Below are 15,380 nucleotides of genomic sequence, written 5' to 3'. Positions count from 1 at the left end.
ATATACTTTTCCCCCACCGCGGCCATGTCCGCGCAGGCCGCGTCGCTCTTGTAAGGGTACTCGGATGGGTTCTTCTTCAGCATGCCATATTCATACCCATCCGTAAACCCTTCAGCTCGGCCCACCAAGCGCGCGGCGGCATTGCAGTCCATCACAAGGGCCTGAAACTCGGCGGAATATTTCATCGCCAAAGCGCAACGAGTCATGCCCTGTGACACCAGCCATTGGCGATCCTGCGCGAGGCCAGCAACAGACGTCTCGAGGGCATGAACCTGGGAGTTTAATAACTCAACAGTTTCCTTGGTCTTTTTTAGCTCCTCCTTATCAGACGCTGCTGCCGCCAAAATTTTTTCTTTCTCCGCATGCGCAGCACCAAGTGCTTCCTGGCTGGACGCTGCCGTCGCCAGGGCCTCATCTCTATCGGCCTGCGCGGCCGCCAACTCCCTCTTCAGGCGCGCAACCTCGCTCTCCAGTGATGATTTCTCAGTGATACTCTGGACGATAGCTTGGTCACGCGCCTCAGCCTGCTGTTCCAAGACACGCACTCTACGCGCGTACTTGGCAACTTCGGCCTCCGCCACCTGCTGCTTCTCCCGCGCAGCTTGGAACTCATGCCCGCGCTTAATATAGGCGGTGTTGGCACTTGCTCGGTTTTCGCTGAGCTCCACCTGGAGTTTCTCAACTCGTGCGCGAGCATCAGAAAGGTTCCAGGCAGCCACCTTAGCCTCTTGCTGGGCTGCCACAAGAGCATCGCGTACTTTAATATAATCGCGATGAAGCTCTTGGGAGGCAGCAAAGAAAGCTGACCCAGCGAAAATATGATCGTTGAGCAAGTCAGCGCGGGTGCGCTCCTCCTGATACCTCCTTTCAGTAGGAGGCACGGCATGAGCCCAGAAGTCCTCGCATACGCCCATGGATTGGAAGGAACTGTCTTCATTAATATTCCATCTCGGGCGATAAACGTAGTCACCTTCCTATAAAAAACAAGAAATGTTCTAAGTCATAAACATACTTATATGGAGGTACGCGCAGCGGAGCAACAAATTAAAACATACCTGCGGGGATGAAGCAGAAAAGTCAGCGCCAGCCCCACCAGAAGTATGCGCTGCGAAGACTTGTGGCATCGCAGGGCTGGCGCGGTCTCCCAAGGAGTCCTCAGCTTGAGCCCCCTCATCCTCCTCATCTTCTTGAATAGGCCTCTTCTCCTGCGACCTGGGGGGCTCCAAACCAGCCTCGCGGAGAGGGCTGCGCGTAGGAGGAGGCGAGGGAGGTCTCGACGCCGCCAGTTCGGCGCGCAATACGGCTTCCTGCTCCTTTGTAACCCCAATAAGGGGAGAATCAGCACTAGCAGGAGCAGGACCAGAACCAGCGGCGCCGCCAACGGCGCCAGGAGTGTCACCGGCAACTTGTACGCCAGCTACAACTCCTATGAACAAATCAACAAGGAAAAATGGTTTATGACTGAATCCAAAAGAAAAAAATCAGAAGACAAATGTGCAAAACATACCTTGGCGCAATTCTGTTCGCGCGGCGAACATCGCCATAAAGTTCATTCTACCCTTTTCAGAGGGTAGAACAGGGGACTCCGAAGCAGCCCCCGGCGCAGCCTCAGCACCTTGTGGCGCCTGTGGCTGATCTGCTACCGTCGCCGGTTCTGCAAACATTCAAAGGAGCAAAGGTTTAATAACAATTCAGCCAGATGAAGATAAACAAAGTATACCTGTTGCAGGCGCGGCACTGCTTCTCTCTTCGGCTGCGCGAACGGAGGAGGTGACGCCACCATACCTCAAGTGGACAGGAGGTCTGCCCACTCTCACAGGCAGGGAAGCTAATGAAACCTTGGTGGTAAACACCTGGGTTTCCTTAGGTCCCTTCGTTTGAGCATGGGGATGAGCAACAGGGGTGTCATTTTTCTTCTGTTTCTTACTGGCCCCTGCGCCAGATTTCCCCTTAGCTTTGCGCTTTAATAGGGGCGCCTCCTCTTCCTCCTCCTCCTCTTCCGCGAGCTCCAGCTCGTAGGTTTCAAACGCATCTGCAAAAACAACCAACAGAACTGTTAATAAACTTGGGTATTCTAAAGGAATGAGCATAAGTGCGAAGGCTTACCTGGCGCGTCACTGTCAAAGTCAAATTCCAGATCCACTGGGATGAACATGTCATCGAAGCGATCTGGGAAACCAACCTCCCCAGCGCCAAGCGCGACGGAGCCACCCTCCACTTGTTCATCATAAGCGGCAAGGACATAATCCTTGGTGACTGCGCAAAAACAAGTCAAGGGATATCAGCAAAAGAATTATGTTCGCGCAGAAAAAGAAATAAAGCAATGAAATAAACTTACACAAACCGTCGACTTGGATAACGGGCTCAAGCGCGCTGTCGGCCCATAGCTTACTCATGCCGACCCCCACCAGCGCCTCCTCGCAAATTTTCTTCGCGGGGGATGGTTCGGCGGTCAGTTTCTTAACCCAGGCGCCAGTTGGGTTCTTGAGGACACCCTCATCCGCAGGCGCAGAGGAGATAGAGCGCATGGTCATGCGGATGGGGATCACACCAGCCCTTATGTAAAAGAACCTCTCAGACCAGTCATGAAGGCTCTTGAATGAAACAGTGGAGCACTTCACCTTCTGACTGCGAGGAATAAAAGAGATCCAATTGTCTTGGATCTTGGGCTTGTAAAAATACTGAAAGCGCCGAGGAGTGGGTTCCTCGCGCTGGGATTTGCACATGAACTCAAAGTGAGTCACGCGCACGAGTCCAAACGGATGGACTTGGGATATATAAATCCCATAGAACTTCAGCAGTGCACCCACAAACCTTGTTATCGGGAGACGAAGGTTGCAGTGGGTGAAAAAGTGGCTATATAGGGATATATAGCCGGCAGGCGGGTCCGCCGCCGTTTGCCCGGACCTAGGCAACATGCAGCCAAACAGGGTGGGAAAGCCCTGAGAGGCGATGAGGTTGTCGAGATCGGCCTGCTTCAATTTGCAGAGGATTTCATTCCACCTTTTGGTGGCCTTGGTCCTCCCTACTTCCTCCGATGTGGTCTCAACAACCCTCTTCCCCTTCCCCTTTTGCTTCAATGTCGACATCACCACAGACTTCACACGGCGTCTTCGAGAGGCAACAGAGGTGATTGAGGGGCTAGACGAGTCTGAACTATCAGACATACAACTGCAGCAGCAGATATTCGAAAAATCGAAAAGATGAAAACTCTCAATTCAGAATATGAAAGGCAAAAAATCGAAAATTTGCAACAATGAAGATGAAGATAAAAATTTCCTAAGGGCCTGCTTTTATAGGCCCAGGAGAGAGAAAAATGGTAACTGATGGGATTTCACGCGCCCCCACTCGCAGGTGTAAGCCAACGAGGGCGCGGCACGTGTCCCAAACACTGTTGAGGGGACATAAAAACGTAACGGACCTGCCACGGAGCAGAGACGCGCCCCCACTCGCAGGTGCTAACCAATGCGAGCGCGACACGTGTTCAAGACAGCTGTGTGAGGGGACGTGAAAGGCAACTGTAGCACCTCGAGCACACGAAACGTCTGACATGTTTACGGCGCACGTCACCACCAACTAACCACGTGTTTGGACCCTTCGTTTTCAACCCTTCGTTTTCAACCAAATGGATAGAACTTCGCGCAACGATGGAAACAACAAAGAAAACGACAAAACACCTTTTAAAAGACCAAATCAGTAAGTCTAATATCTATCTTACCGCGCTCAGCGCGAGATAAGACACACATTAGACTGGGGGGGCTTGAAGAGGTATGTACCCGCCTCAACACCGAGCAAGGCGGGTCAACCCACAAGATAAAGACATTATGAAGGCACAAAGCCAAAACCTATGCGCATGGCGCATACAAAACATGCTCAGGCATCATATGCCCAGGCACACATATGCTCGCGCATCGCATATGCGCGCGGCGCATCAGCGCGCGGCGCATATCACATGCCCGTGCATATCACATCTGCCCAGGCACACATATGCTCGCGCATCACATATGCGCGCAACGCATCAGCGCGCGGCGCATATCACATGCTCGTGCATATCACATCTGCGCATGAAATATCTGCGCGTGAGAATATAGAGAAGACCTCGCGCATCCTCGGGGTGGGCGCATATCATACGTGCACATAATCAACCTCGTCCTTATCCAAATCAGGATTAGGGCAACCTTGATTGTGCACATCAGACAACCTTCCAGAAGGCATCTTTTTAAGGAGAAAGAATATGCTGATGTTGACAGCTGCCAAATGAAAGGTCGACAACTCAGCATGACACATGTGTTACCACGTGATTACAACCAACGAGAAAGCGCCAGGTGTCCCAGAGTACACGTGGCGCAGTGCGATTGGAGGAGGCCAACGAGGTTGAGCCCAATCAGTGGAAACCCTAGCATTATAAATACAGCATCAACTCCACTTTGATGACACATTCATACTCAATCATTGACAGTTACAAGCAGTGATATCACATTCAATCATATTGAATTATATTCACTCACAGTCAGTTACATACAAACATACAGTCTCACAATCAGAGGGTATTGAGCTATTCAGCAATACTCTGGAGATTCTCTTACACACATTATCATCTTCTCCACAATATACTGATTCTCACGCCGGAGGGTTACCCCAAAGAGGACCCCTCTGTCCCTTTCTGAGGGGTAAGTAACGGCGCTGTTCATTTTGTAGGTGGAAGAACACAGATCCAGAAGAACCATCGGTGAAATAGTATAATCACACCCGAGGAAAGTAGATCTGCTACCAGTGAGTAGATCCACGTTCCTTCAACTGTAATTATTGCAACATGGCTCGTCATACTGATGAAGAATGCAGTAGGAAAGAAATCCGTGTTTACGATAACTGCGGAGAACCTGGGCACATTCGTTCAGAATGCCCAAAGCTGACCAAGGTGCCTGGCAACAAAGCAAAGAATGTAGAAGGACCTAAGAAGAATGTGTGAGCTTTTCAGCTCACTACACAAGAAGAAGCAATGATTCAAGACATCATTGCGGGTACGTTTCTAATTAATGACATTTGCGCTAAAGTATTTTTAGATTCCAGAGCAAATCAAAGTTTGTTTCATAAACACGAATTTTTACCAAGCCCTAAATCAACCATTAACCAAACTTAATAAAGTCTTCATGGTAGAAACAACGAACGAGAATTCCACTCATGCTCGTAAAGTACTTCAAGAAAAAAAATATAGACTTACTAGGTCACAAGTTTAAAGCAAATTTACTTCCAATGAATCTGGCTGGATTCGATGTCATATTAGTAATGGACTGGTTAGCAACCAATCATGCTTGAATCCTATGTGATAAGAATTATGTTGAGATTCGTACACCAACATGAGAGATTATTATATTTCAAGGAGATAAAGTTTCTAGGTCTACAAAGTTCATATCAATAATGAAAGCGGAAAACTACCTAAGGAAGCAAGTCGTAGTTGTCGCACCTCAACTTAGGGCATAGGAGTATGACCAAAATAGTTGGTACCTTTTTGTAAATATATAAGAGTTTATGGTTGTAAAGCGGAAGTCTTGATTAAAATATAAATATATTCAAAAAGTCGGAAGTTGAACACCCGATAGTTATTACAAAAGTGTGTGAAGTTATAAAACCATAATATACATCATTTTCATAATAAAACTTCTTTTGAGCCATCAGAATCTCTAACGATTATCCATCATATTCAAACCCCTACTCTTGGTTACCTAGTAAAACATTTTATAAAAAATGTAAGCAACACATGCTGGTGAATAGAGGTGGGCAAATAAACCGGTTAACCAAACCGACTTGAAAAGTGAACCGAAATCGAACCGCTTTGATGTAGAAACCGGTTTAGAACCGATTAAAACCGTTGGTTTGGAACCGGTTTGTAATTTTCTCCATCAAAACCGGTTCCAAACTGGTTAACCGAATCGAAATCGGCCAAAACCGGGCAAAAACCGGTCAAAACCCGAACCGAAACCGATCATAACATGATAAGAAACCTGTTTCAACCCGAACCAAAACCGATCATAAACCGGTTTTGACTTTTGTTGACTAAACCGAACCGGTTTTAACCCAAACCGGTTGTGAGTTTTAATCCAGTTTGTGCACCTCTACTAGTGAACATGTTGACACAAAACATTTTATACACTTAATTATCCCCTCGGGTGTCTTATAACCCGACCCATCGTGGCTTAGGAAATAACCATGTTCTAAAAATCGGAATAACTATTACAACCTTCAGCTCAACTCGGAACCGCTCAGCGAACACCACAGCGTTCGAGGACTTAGCAACTACCCATATACACAAGATTATCCTCTCTCGGACATCGTAGGTCAGGTCCAATGTGGCGAAGGCATAAGCAAACGTGGTGCGGTGTGCCCACCGTCTACCCACATATGTAAGGATCTAGAGAAACGTATACGATAGCCTGAGAGCCATCTATTACCTTTGTTTATAATGTTTTAGGGATACGTGCTCCCATGTAATCATATATAAGAATCTATTAAGATGTTTTAAATTTGTAAAGAGTTTATACGCATTCACCTTTGTTTTGATCAGTGTGTCTCACTTATTTATGCTTGAATGTTACCTCGGACCTATAGTACGAGAATAACCTTTACATATAGACCTTTAGTCTATTTATGCTTAAATAACTAGATCAACTATCTAGTTGTAGATCGTTAGTCTATTTGCATTATATTTACCGTGATAATCATTTCTTTATAAAATACTTGGATCTTTAGTCCATGACGTTTAATTTATACACTACGTGTCTTCTTCATGAAGAAAGGTATATATTAAGTTTCTTCTTTCTTTAGAAATATTATAAAAACTTTATATTTATTAAGAAACAATATTTTATCTATACCCTTGTCTTTATGAAAACTATATTTCACTTATTATTCGATCAATGTATGGGCTATACCCCGACTAGGGTCTAAGTCATATATAACTGTAACATCCGACGTTTGTAAAAATAATAATAAAATCAATAGTAAATGATGATAGGTTTAAAATAGATTGACTTAGAATAAATCATGAAATTAGTGAAATTATGGGCCTAAGGTCCATGGGCTTACGGTAAAAATACCCTTAATACCTTACATCCCTTTCATTTCCATCCATTCCTCACTTTAGCCTACACACTTAAAAACACACACTTAAGCCAAACACACTCCACACCGCTCAATCTTCCGAACCAAGATCAACCGAAGGTAGAATATTATTTATCTCAGCTGACCCAACACTATAAAACCCGACACCGCAGCCCCAGGGAGTCATTTGAGCCGTTTGAATCTAGATATAGAATGAATCGGGTGATTAAACGAGCTTAAGGGTCACCTTAGCTTGGATATAGATCAATCGAGTCCACATGGATCAAAGACAATCAAATTCTGGCCAAACACGGTGTTTAACGGCGCCGGAAACGCGAAAAACCCCTAAAAACGCGTTAAAAAAACAGATATGCAGTTTGGAGCGATTATGTATATGTGGCTCATATGTTGGACAATATATACGACTTATATGTTGAACCACATATACGGTGTATATGTTGGATAACATATACGTCGCATATGTTGGACATATGCGGCGCATATGTTATATAACGTATAAGTTCAATTCAATTTGCTTTGGACCTTAGTTTTCTAATGAGGTTTTAACCCCAGCCAGGGGCTCTGCCTCCCGGACCCTGCTAGGGGCTGCCGCCCCTAGAACCCTGCTGCCAGAGGTGCTGCCCCCGGACTCCGTTAGCTAGGGGTTTCACTAATCCATACGTATGATATGGTAGAAGTAGTTAACTGACACATATGATTATTACACAGTTAGCCGTGCTCAGCTAATGAGGGGTATTACACTTACCTTAAGTGGTAAGTGTGTGCCTTATGAATGTTATATGTATGTGAAAAGACAAGTGTAAGGATGTATTTATATAATTGTATGAATCTATGGTTGTACGAGTTAGAAGGGAACATACCCTGATAAAAGCTGCGAACGAAGGGGACAGACTCTAATAATAATCTGCGAATGTAGGGGACATACCCTAATAATATATGCGAAGGTTATAGGGCGAAATGCTAATTAAAACGCATGGATGGTTATATATGTAATGAATGAATGTATGAGTGAAATAATTAATGTATGTATGTATGCAAGGAAGGTAAGCAGGTTAAGTAGGTATCTTCGGATACATACATACATACATACATACATATATACATACATACATATATATATATATATTTAAGTATGCGTGTGAATGTAATGTATGTTGCCTAATTAACTAGAACTCACTCAACGTAGCTGACTTTTAGTATGCAAGCCGGCTAATAGGATGAAGCAGCTGGTTTGAGGAGCACACATGGTTGAAGAATAAAGAAGCTGGCATCTGAAGATTTAAAGTAATATGTTGTGTGATGTTTGAACTTAACATACATGTTTAAGTTTTAAATGTTTATGTATGAATGATGGATGTTTTAGTTATTCCGCGAAAATTTTTATTCACTCTAATATTTAGAACTATGTTTATGAGTAAACCCAACACCCAACATAGGGCAACTGGGCCAGGGCCTTACAATAATAAAATAATCGGGCATAATCCCTACCTTGTATGTATACTTTATAAGAAATTCCTAGGCTTGACGCGGGCGGCACTTCTATTTGTCGTCAGGTAATAGAGGGAATAAACTGACAGAAATTCTACTACTTTCACGTACTTTGAAAAATGATCGCATTAGAACATAGGGATCGAGTCACAAACTTTGAAATAAAGTGGGTGTGAAGAGATTTAGGATGCCAATATTCAGAGCCCGATCACCCTATTTATAAGTCTTATTTTCTGACGCATCGCGTAGCGTAATGGATCTTGTACGCCGCCTACGAATATTATATTCCATCACGTAACGCAATGGTGGCTTGGGCTGGCCATTGATGTGTGGTGAAACACACATATTTCTTTGCCTGTATTTATGTCATTTTTGCGCTTACCCGTTAACGAATATTATTTATTATTGTGTGAATTTACATGTTTGTATATGTCATAGGTTCCTTGTTTAAGAGAGCGAGTTTACGAGTTAAATGAAGAAAAAATCAGCTAAAACAGGGATCGGATAAAGCCGGTATGCATATACGAAGTTTAAATGAGTTAGAAGTCGAAAAAAGAAGACCCATAGGGCCTGGCCGCCACACGCGACCAGGTCAAGCCTCATGGCCGCGCATGGGGGCGCCCCAGCTGATTCTTCATCTGCCCAAAAGCCTAACCCTACTGTTTTGTCTTATTACGGCTGGTCCGACCGAGTTTCTATAACGTAACTTGTTTCACAAGTTTTAATCATCTATATATATAGAATAAACCCTAGAACGATTATTATAACCTATCAGCCACCATATAGACCTGAGGGACGGAGAATTAAAGAGGAGAAGCTTTCGGTTTCGTGTTTGATCATTGTTTTGTTCGGTTTCATTGTTTTAACGATTGTAAGTTCGTTTTGAAGTTAAATTTTATATTAATATTAAATTCCTTTTATGGTGAAAAACTCTTGAGTAGAGCTCTTTTAAATTTGATTAGTTTTAATTAATTAGACTTTATGTCTATAATTAAATATCTAATTAAGAGAGCTTCTTCACCATCCATAACTCTTATACATAATAGGCTATGTGCCTTATTTTTAGAATGCTAGAAAAAAGCATTAGCTTGAAAATACAAGAAAAAATGTATGCATACATAAAGAGTTATTGGTGAAGAAGAAAGTCTTGAATACACTTATGTTGATAACTTATAGAGATCATAATCATCGTACTCAGTATATCCCACCAATAGCAATGCTATGGTAGGGTCTGAGGAGGGTAAGATGTAGACAGTCTTACCTCTATCCCATAGGGATAGAGAGGCTGCTTCCGGTGAGACCCCCGGCTCGATAGTAGTTTTGCATCAAGCCTTGGACATAAGGCACATAGCACTCAATCATCAGGGACACCGGCTGATTGGTGCATGTGCCCTTGTCTTTCGGCTATCAACGCCACCACATGATGCCTGATTAACCTTCCGCCACTTTTAACGTTATTTTCACGAGATTAGTAAAATAACGTCAAAATTAGTGCACTTTTACTTTTGCCCACCCGAGGGTTCACACATATATACATTATATGCGCGCACCGCAAGCAGGGCGTTGATAACTTATAGAGATGAGTTTCTCTATTCGATTCCTTTACCTTTCATTCTTTTTATTTTTCCACAAGTTCTAACATTAAAATTTACCCGATGTAACCTCGGGCACGTGGACATCTCCTGCAGTACAAATTACTTCGGCTGTTGTACTTGGGAGACAAACGCGTTGTCTTATGTAGAGGCGCAAAATCTGTTTTAAGGGAAACGTGTTGAACACGTGCCTCGGCCTCAACCGTCAAATTTGGTTTTGTTCATTCTTGCCGCCAAAGAGACTACTAGAATCCGTTTGCGGTAAAAATGGAAAATTCAATTTTAATTTACTGTCAGGGAGATTACAAGAAGATGTTGTTGAATAACAAGTTGAAGACTTTATCATTTGAAGTTATTGAGTTGAATCATTTAACATATTTGTTATGTTTTTCATTGTTTATTTTTATTTTGTATCACGGTATTTGTACTACTTATTTTCTCATGTTAATAATGAGAGTATCATTATTATTAATATTATTTTTAATATAAAAAGTGTCTCATATTCCTACAATTTTAAAACAGAATTCGTGAGATTGTTAAGGCAATCTTAAACCTTTTTTTACTAAGGATATTTGGTTAACGGAAAATATTAAAATTATTTTGTGATTGTTGCAACAATCTTGTATCTTTGTTTCTGAAAGTATGTATGTAGTACAAATTGTTGTGTATGGATTTATAGATATGTGGCAAAATCTTAAATCCTTACCGTGACACAAGATGTGGATTTATAGAGATGCGGTACAATCTTAAATCCTATACCATGATACAAGATGAATGGTTTATGTTTCAATCATTCGATTTAAGAGGTTTTTCAATTGTTATTTTTCCAACTTGTGTGTTAGACCGGGTTTATTGGTGTAAACCTATGTTCTTTGTGAACATTTAATTCTCGAATGGGCATGATAGACCAGATGTATTTTATAAACAATACATTTTGTAAATGCTTCAATTCCTAACATGCGTGTTAGAAATTCTTACAAGTTATAAACTGTATGGTTTAAAACATTTGTCCAAATGTCTCGTTTCTTAATTCGTGTTAGAAGTAGTTTTTATATATAAAATAATAAGCCTTAAAACGATTTTTGTAATCATTTATTTTGTAATGAGTGTGTTTTATATCGGTTTATGTAATCGTTTATTCCTAATGAGTGTGTTAGAAAATAGTGCACGTAGACGTCCATTGGTGCAATTTAGTGAAATAATAAACATAGACATTCATGTCTATTTATATTCCTCTCATTAAGTCACAAATAAAAAAGCATTAACACGATGTTAATGGAGCGACTTTCAAGCTATACACTAGAAAAACCAACAATTTAAAGGTTTTCTCTCAATGTGTAATGTTTCATGTATGTCTAGTTTTTCCTCTAACGTGCGCATTAGAATCGTTTAAGTTCTAGCATGTTTGTTAGAAATTTCTTATCTTATAAACCATACGGACCGGAAATGTTTTATGTAAACATTTAATTATCTAGCGTATGCGTTAAAACAATTAGAAATAGTTTCTTTTATAGATTGTATCCTTCGAAAACGTCACATGTAAATGTTTAGTTTTATAAAGGGCACATTATAAAACGTTTTTTTGCTAGAAGCCGTTTTAGTACATGGGTATTAAATAAACGTATAAAAGCGTTTGATATTTTAGGTTTTGATTTTTATAAACCCTTATTGATATTACTAATATAACATATTTCAAAACTAAACACATGTTTTAGAATGATTTTTAAACAAAGTTTTGCATATTCTAGATAATTCAAAATCATTCGTTACTCTTGCTAAAAGTAGTATATGTTAAACTCAGATAACATTCTCAAGGATACTCTAAGGTGAAAAACAACTTCGTGTCGTGTGAACAAAAAATTGATTGTTCAAGCTTCGCTACTTTGATGTTGTTTTGAACATATTTGTTCAAGAGTATAGTTTCATAATTAGAATGAGAATTTGAGGATATGTGTACATGGAGTTTTATTTGAGGGTTGCTGATGTAAGGATGAAATAACGTGCTTTAAGTGTTTTATATTACGTGTTTTACATGTTTATATGTATCGAACACAAGTAGTTTGATTGGTTTTATATTTACAGGTGATCGGAGCTTAAAAGAGCTTAAAGGAGTGAATTTAGAGTATTCATGATGGAGTGGAAATGAAATTAATGATATATTAGATGATAAGAATTGAAATACAAAGATGTGGCCGCAAACGCGGAGGAAAAACAGAGTTGAAATGAAGATTTTTTTTTGAAGAAAATGGTGTTTTGGTGTTGTAGCCCCCGTAAGGCAGTGACCAGCTTACACCCGGCCGTAAGCTACGGCTGGGACTGATGGAAAATCATTTTTTGTTTTTTTTCTTCTATATTTAAGCCCAATTAAACCCTAATTCGAATATGCTTTAAACCTTGACATCCTTGGGAAACTTTGGGGCCATTCTCCACCATAATAACACCTTCCAATCATCATAATCATCCATGTTATCATCCTTGCAACAAACAATGAAGCTATTCAAGATCAAGATGCAAGGCTAAACCTTTCGTGACCATCTCCGGGAGTAGGGTTGTGTTTGTAAGCAAGATTTTTTGGTATTTGAATCATGACATTGGAACTATAGTTGATCAATCATTCGGTTGATTAACATTTTATGTTTGTTTATGCATTCAACAGTTTTTCGTAATTGAATGTTTTGATATTTTATCAGTTTATTGATTTGTGGTCATCAACTTTTAGGATTAAGTTCTTTGAGTCATTGTCCCGTTTATCTTTAGCCATTAAATCACTTATATTTATCAAACCTTAAAACTGGTAATCAATTAGGTTATTATTCAACTAAGCCAATTGTTCGGATTAAGTTATGGCGTTCAGCAAGGTCAAATATCTAGTCTTTTGATTATATGTGTAATCAAACGAGTTTTCCAAATAGGTATAATCAATCGGTCTAGTTTGCTTGACAACGTGAAACCCGGAGTTGGTTACTTTTTCTCTAATTGTTTTACAACCAAATCAACATTTAATTTGCTTGACATCGTCAGTCCGCATAGCATAATTAGTTATTAAGTATTGAACATGATTAGCACTTTCCACTTATTCCCTGTGGATTCGACACCTTACTTGCTAGTAAAGGTATTTATAAATGTTTTTGATTGACCTTTCGACATCGATCAAAATGGCGCCGTTGCGGGGGAATCAACGCCAAAAATGCTAGTTTATTGTTTTGTTTACTTATAGTTTTATTTTATTTTTTTCAGTTTTACGTTTGGTATTTGTGTGTCTCATGTGTGCAGGTAACTCAAGATGATGTGGAGTCGGGTCTATGACCCACATGAAGGATATAAGGTTGTGGAGAATGATGACTCATGCCATCCACATTCATATTATGAACCATCTTCAGCAAAATCTCAAGGCTTCTACAATTCAGATAATTATAACCAAAGGAACCTCAACCAGCAGGGTCATAACTGGCAGTACCAGAACTATTCACCGCCTCCACTAGATTATCAAAAAAATTACGAGTCAAGTGAATATGATAGTGATGGACCTGAAACGCCAACTTTTGTAAGTTACCGAGAGGAGAAAGACTACTATTATGATGAGTACGCACAACCGATATACAAAGAAGACCCTCAATATTATAATCATGGTGGTACCTATCAAAGGAATTATCAGCATGATCAAGAAGATTCCTTGGGTAACAAAGAAGAGTCTATTCAAGACGTGATGGAGTTACTGAAGCAAACGAATCAGAGGTTACAACTTCAGGAAACGTTTAATGCTGCTCAAGATAAATTGGTGAGTCAACTATTAGAAGAAGTAACTCAAATTAAACGAGAACGAGAGAAGTTGGTTAGTGGTGCCATGGTGGATGATGAAGTGATAGATGAGGTTCAGGGGCTTTCAAAGCACAAAGTGGGGGAAGAGGTTTTGGTGACTAATACCACACCAACTCTGTCAATCATTGAAGAGTCAAAAAGTGCAATGGTTATGATTGAAGATGATGATATATAGGGAGAGAGTTCAATTTTTTTAGGTCATGAAGTTGAAAGTTTAGACTGGGTTGAAGACATAACGACCTTTGAAATATCGGTGATTGAAGTAGACCATGTGAATCCTGATTGTCCCATACTAGTCACACTGATAAATGAAGTTGGGGAAAGAGTGCAAGCTTAAGAAAAAGAAAGGTGAGTCTAGAAGACCTTGAGAAAAATTTGATGAAATGGCCTTGTGTTCGGTCTACACGAGTATTAACCATGAGAAATAAGGTGTGGGTCTGGCATGTCACTTACCGAGCTTACACGGGAAAATCGATGGGAAAATGTTCAGTTCGTCCTCGATCAACATTTGACGCTTCAAAGATAAGAAATAATGTGCAGGCTAGACGTGTTAACTATCGAGCATATGCTGGAAATTCTAAAGGTAAAGGTGCATTCACATCGGCCCGTTTTTGTTTATCAGACATGTTGAACATGAAGAAGGAGGTAGAGCCGAGGCGTGTCAACTACCGAGCTTTTACAGGAAACTCAGTTGGTAAATGTTCCATTCGACCACCATAACTGCCAAATCAGGTAACGATCCGGCTGAAGACCTTGACAAAAACTTAGCGCTAATTGGGAGGCAACCCGGATTTTATTTTCAGTTTGAATTTTATTTTATTTTATTTTATTAGTTCATTCAACTGTTTAATTTCAAGCTTACCACTGTAGCAAAAGTCAAGTGTGGGGATGCCACACGGAAAAGTTGGAGTTTTATAGTGTTTCGGTGAAAGATTTTAAGTTATGAGGTTTCGGATATCCGACGTGCTTTCATGTTCCTTTTGCTACGGTTGATTCAGGTACGTGTATATTTTTGTTGTATCTGAACTTTGTGGGTGTAGTTTCCTATAAACCCTCACAAGACCTCACTCGTCCACCCGGGCTACCGGGGGGTTTAAAGGGCTTGTTTCATATACTAAATGCAATCGTGATTCCTACGAAAGTGAGTTAGGCCTTTTAACAGTTTTACTAGTTTAAAAAGTTCAATTATAAAATTTATTTAACTTGGCTTAGTAATTAAAATTCACAGCTTTGCAAACCGTTTAAAAGACATATCCTAACAGTTGTGAGAAGCATGCTTCTACACGTATGAGAGTTTGCATATTTTGTTGACTGAATTGAGGAGTCATGTTCGTTGACAGCAAGAACGAGTGTACTTGAGTT

This window comes from Bidens hawaiensis, unplaced genomic scaffold (assembly GCF_021521415.1).
Source record: "Bidens hawaiensis isolate Kalapana, Puna unplaced genomic scaffold, B.hawaiensis_p1.1 tig00003356_1, whole genome shotgun sequence".
NCBI lineage: Eukaryota > Viridiplantae > Streptophyta > Magnoliopsida > Asterales > Asteraceae > Bidens > Bidens hawaiensis.
The sequence above is the reverse complement of the archived record's forward strand: the minus strand, read 5'-3'. Positions refer to the sequence as shown.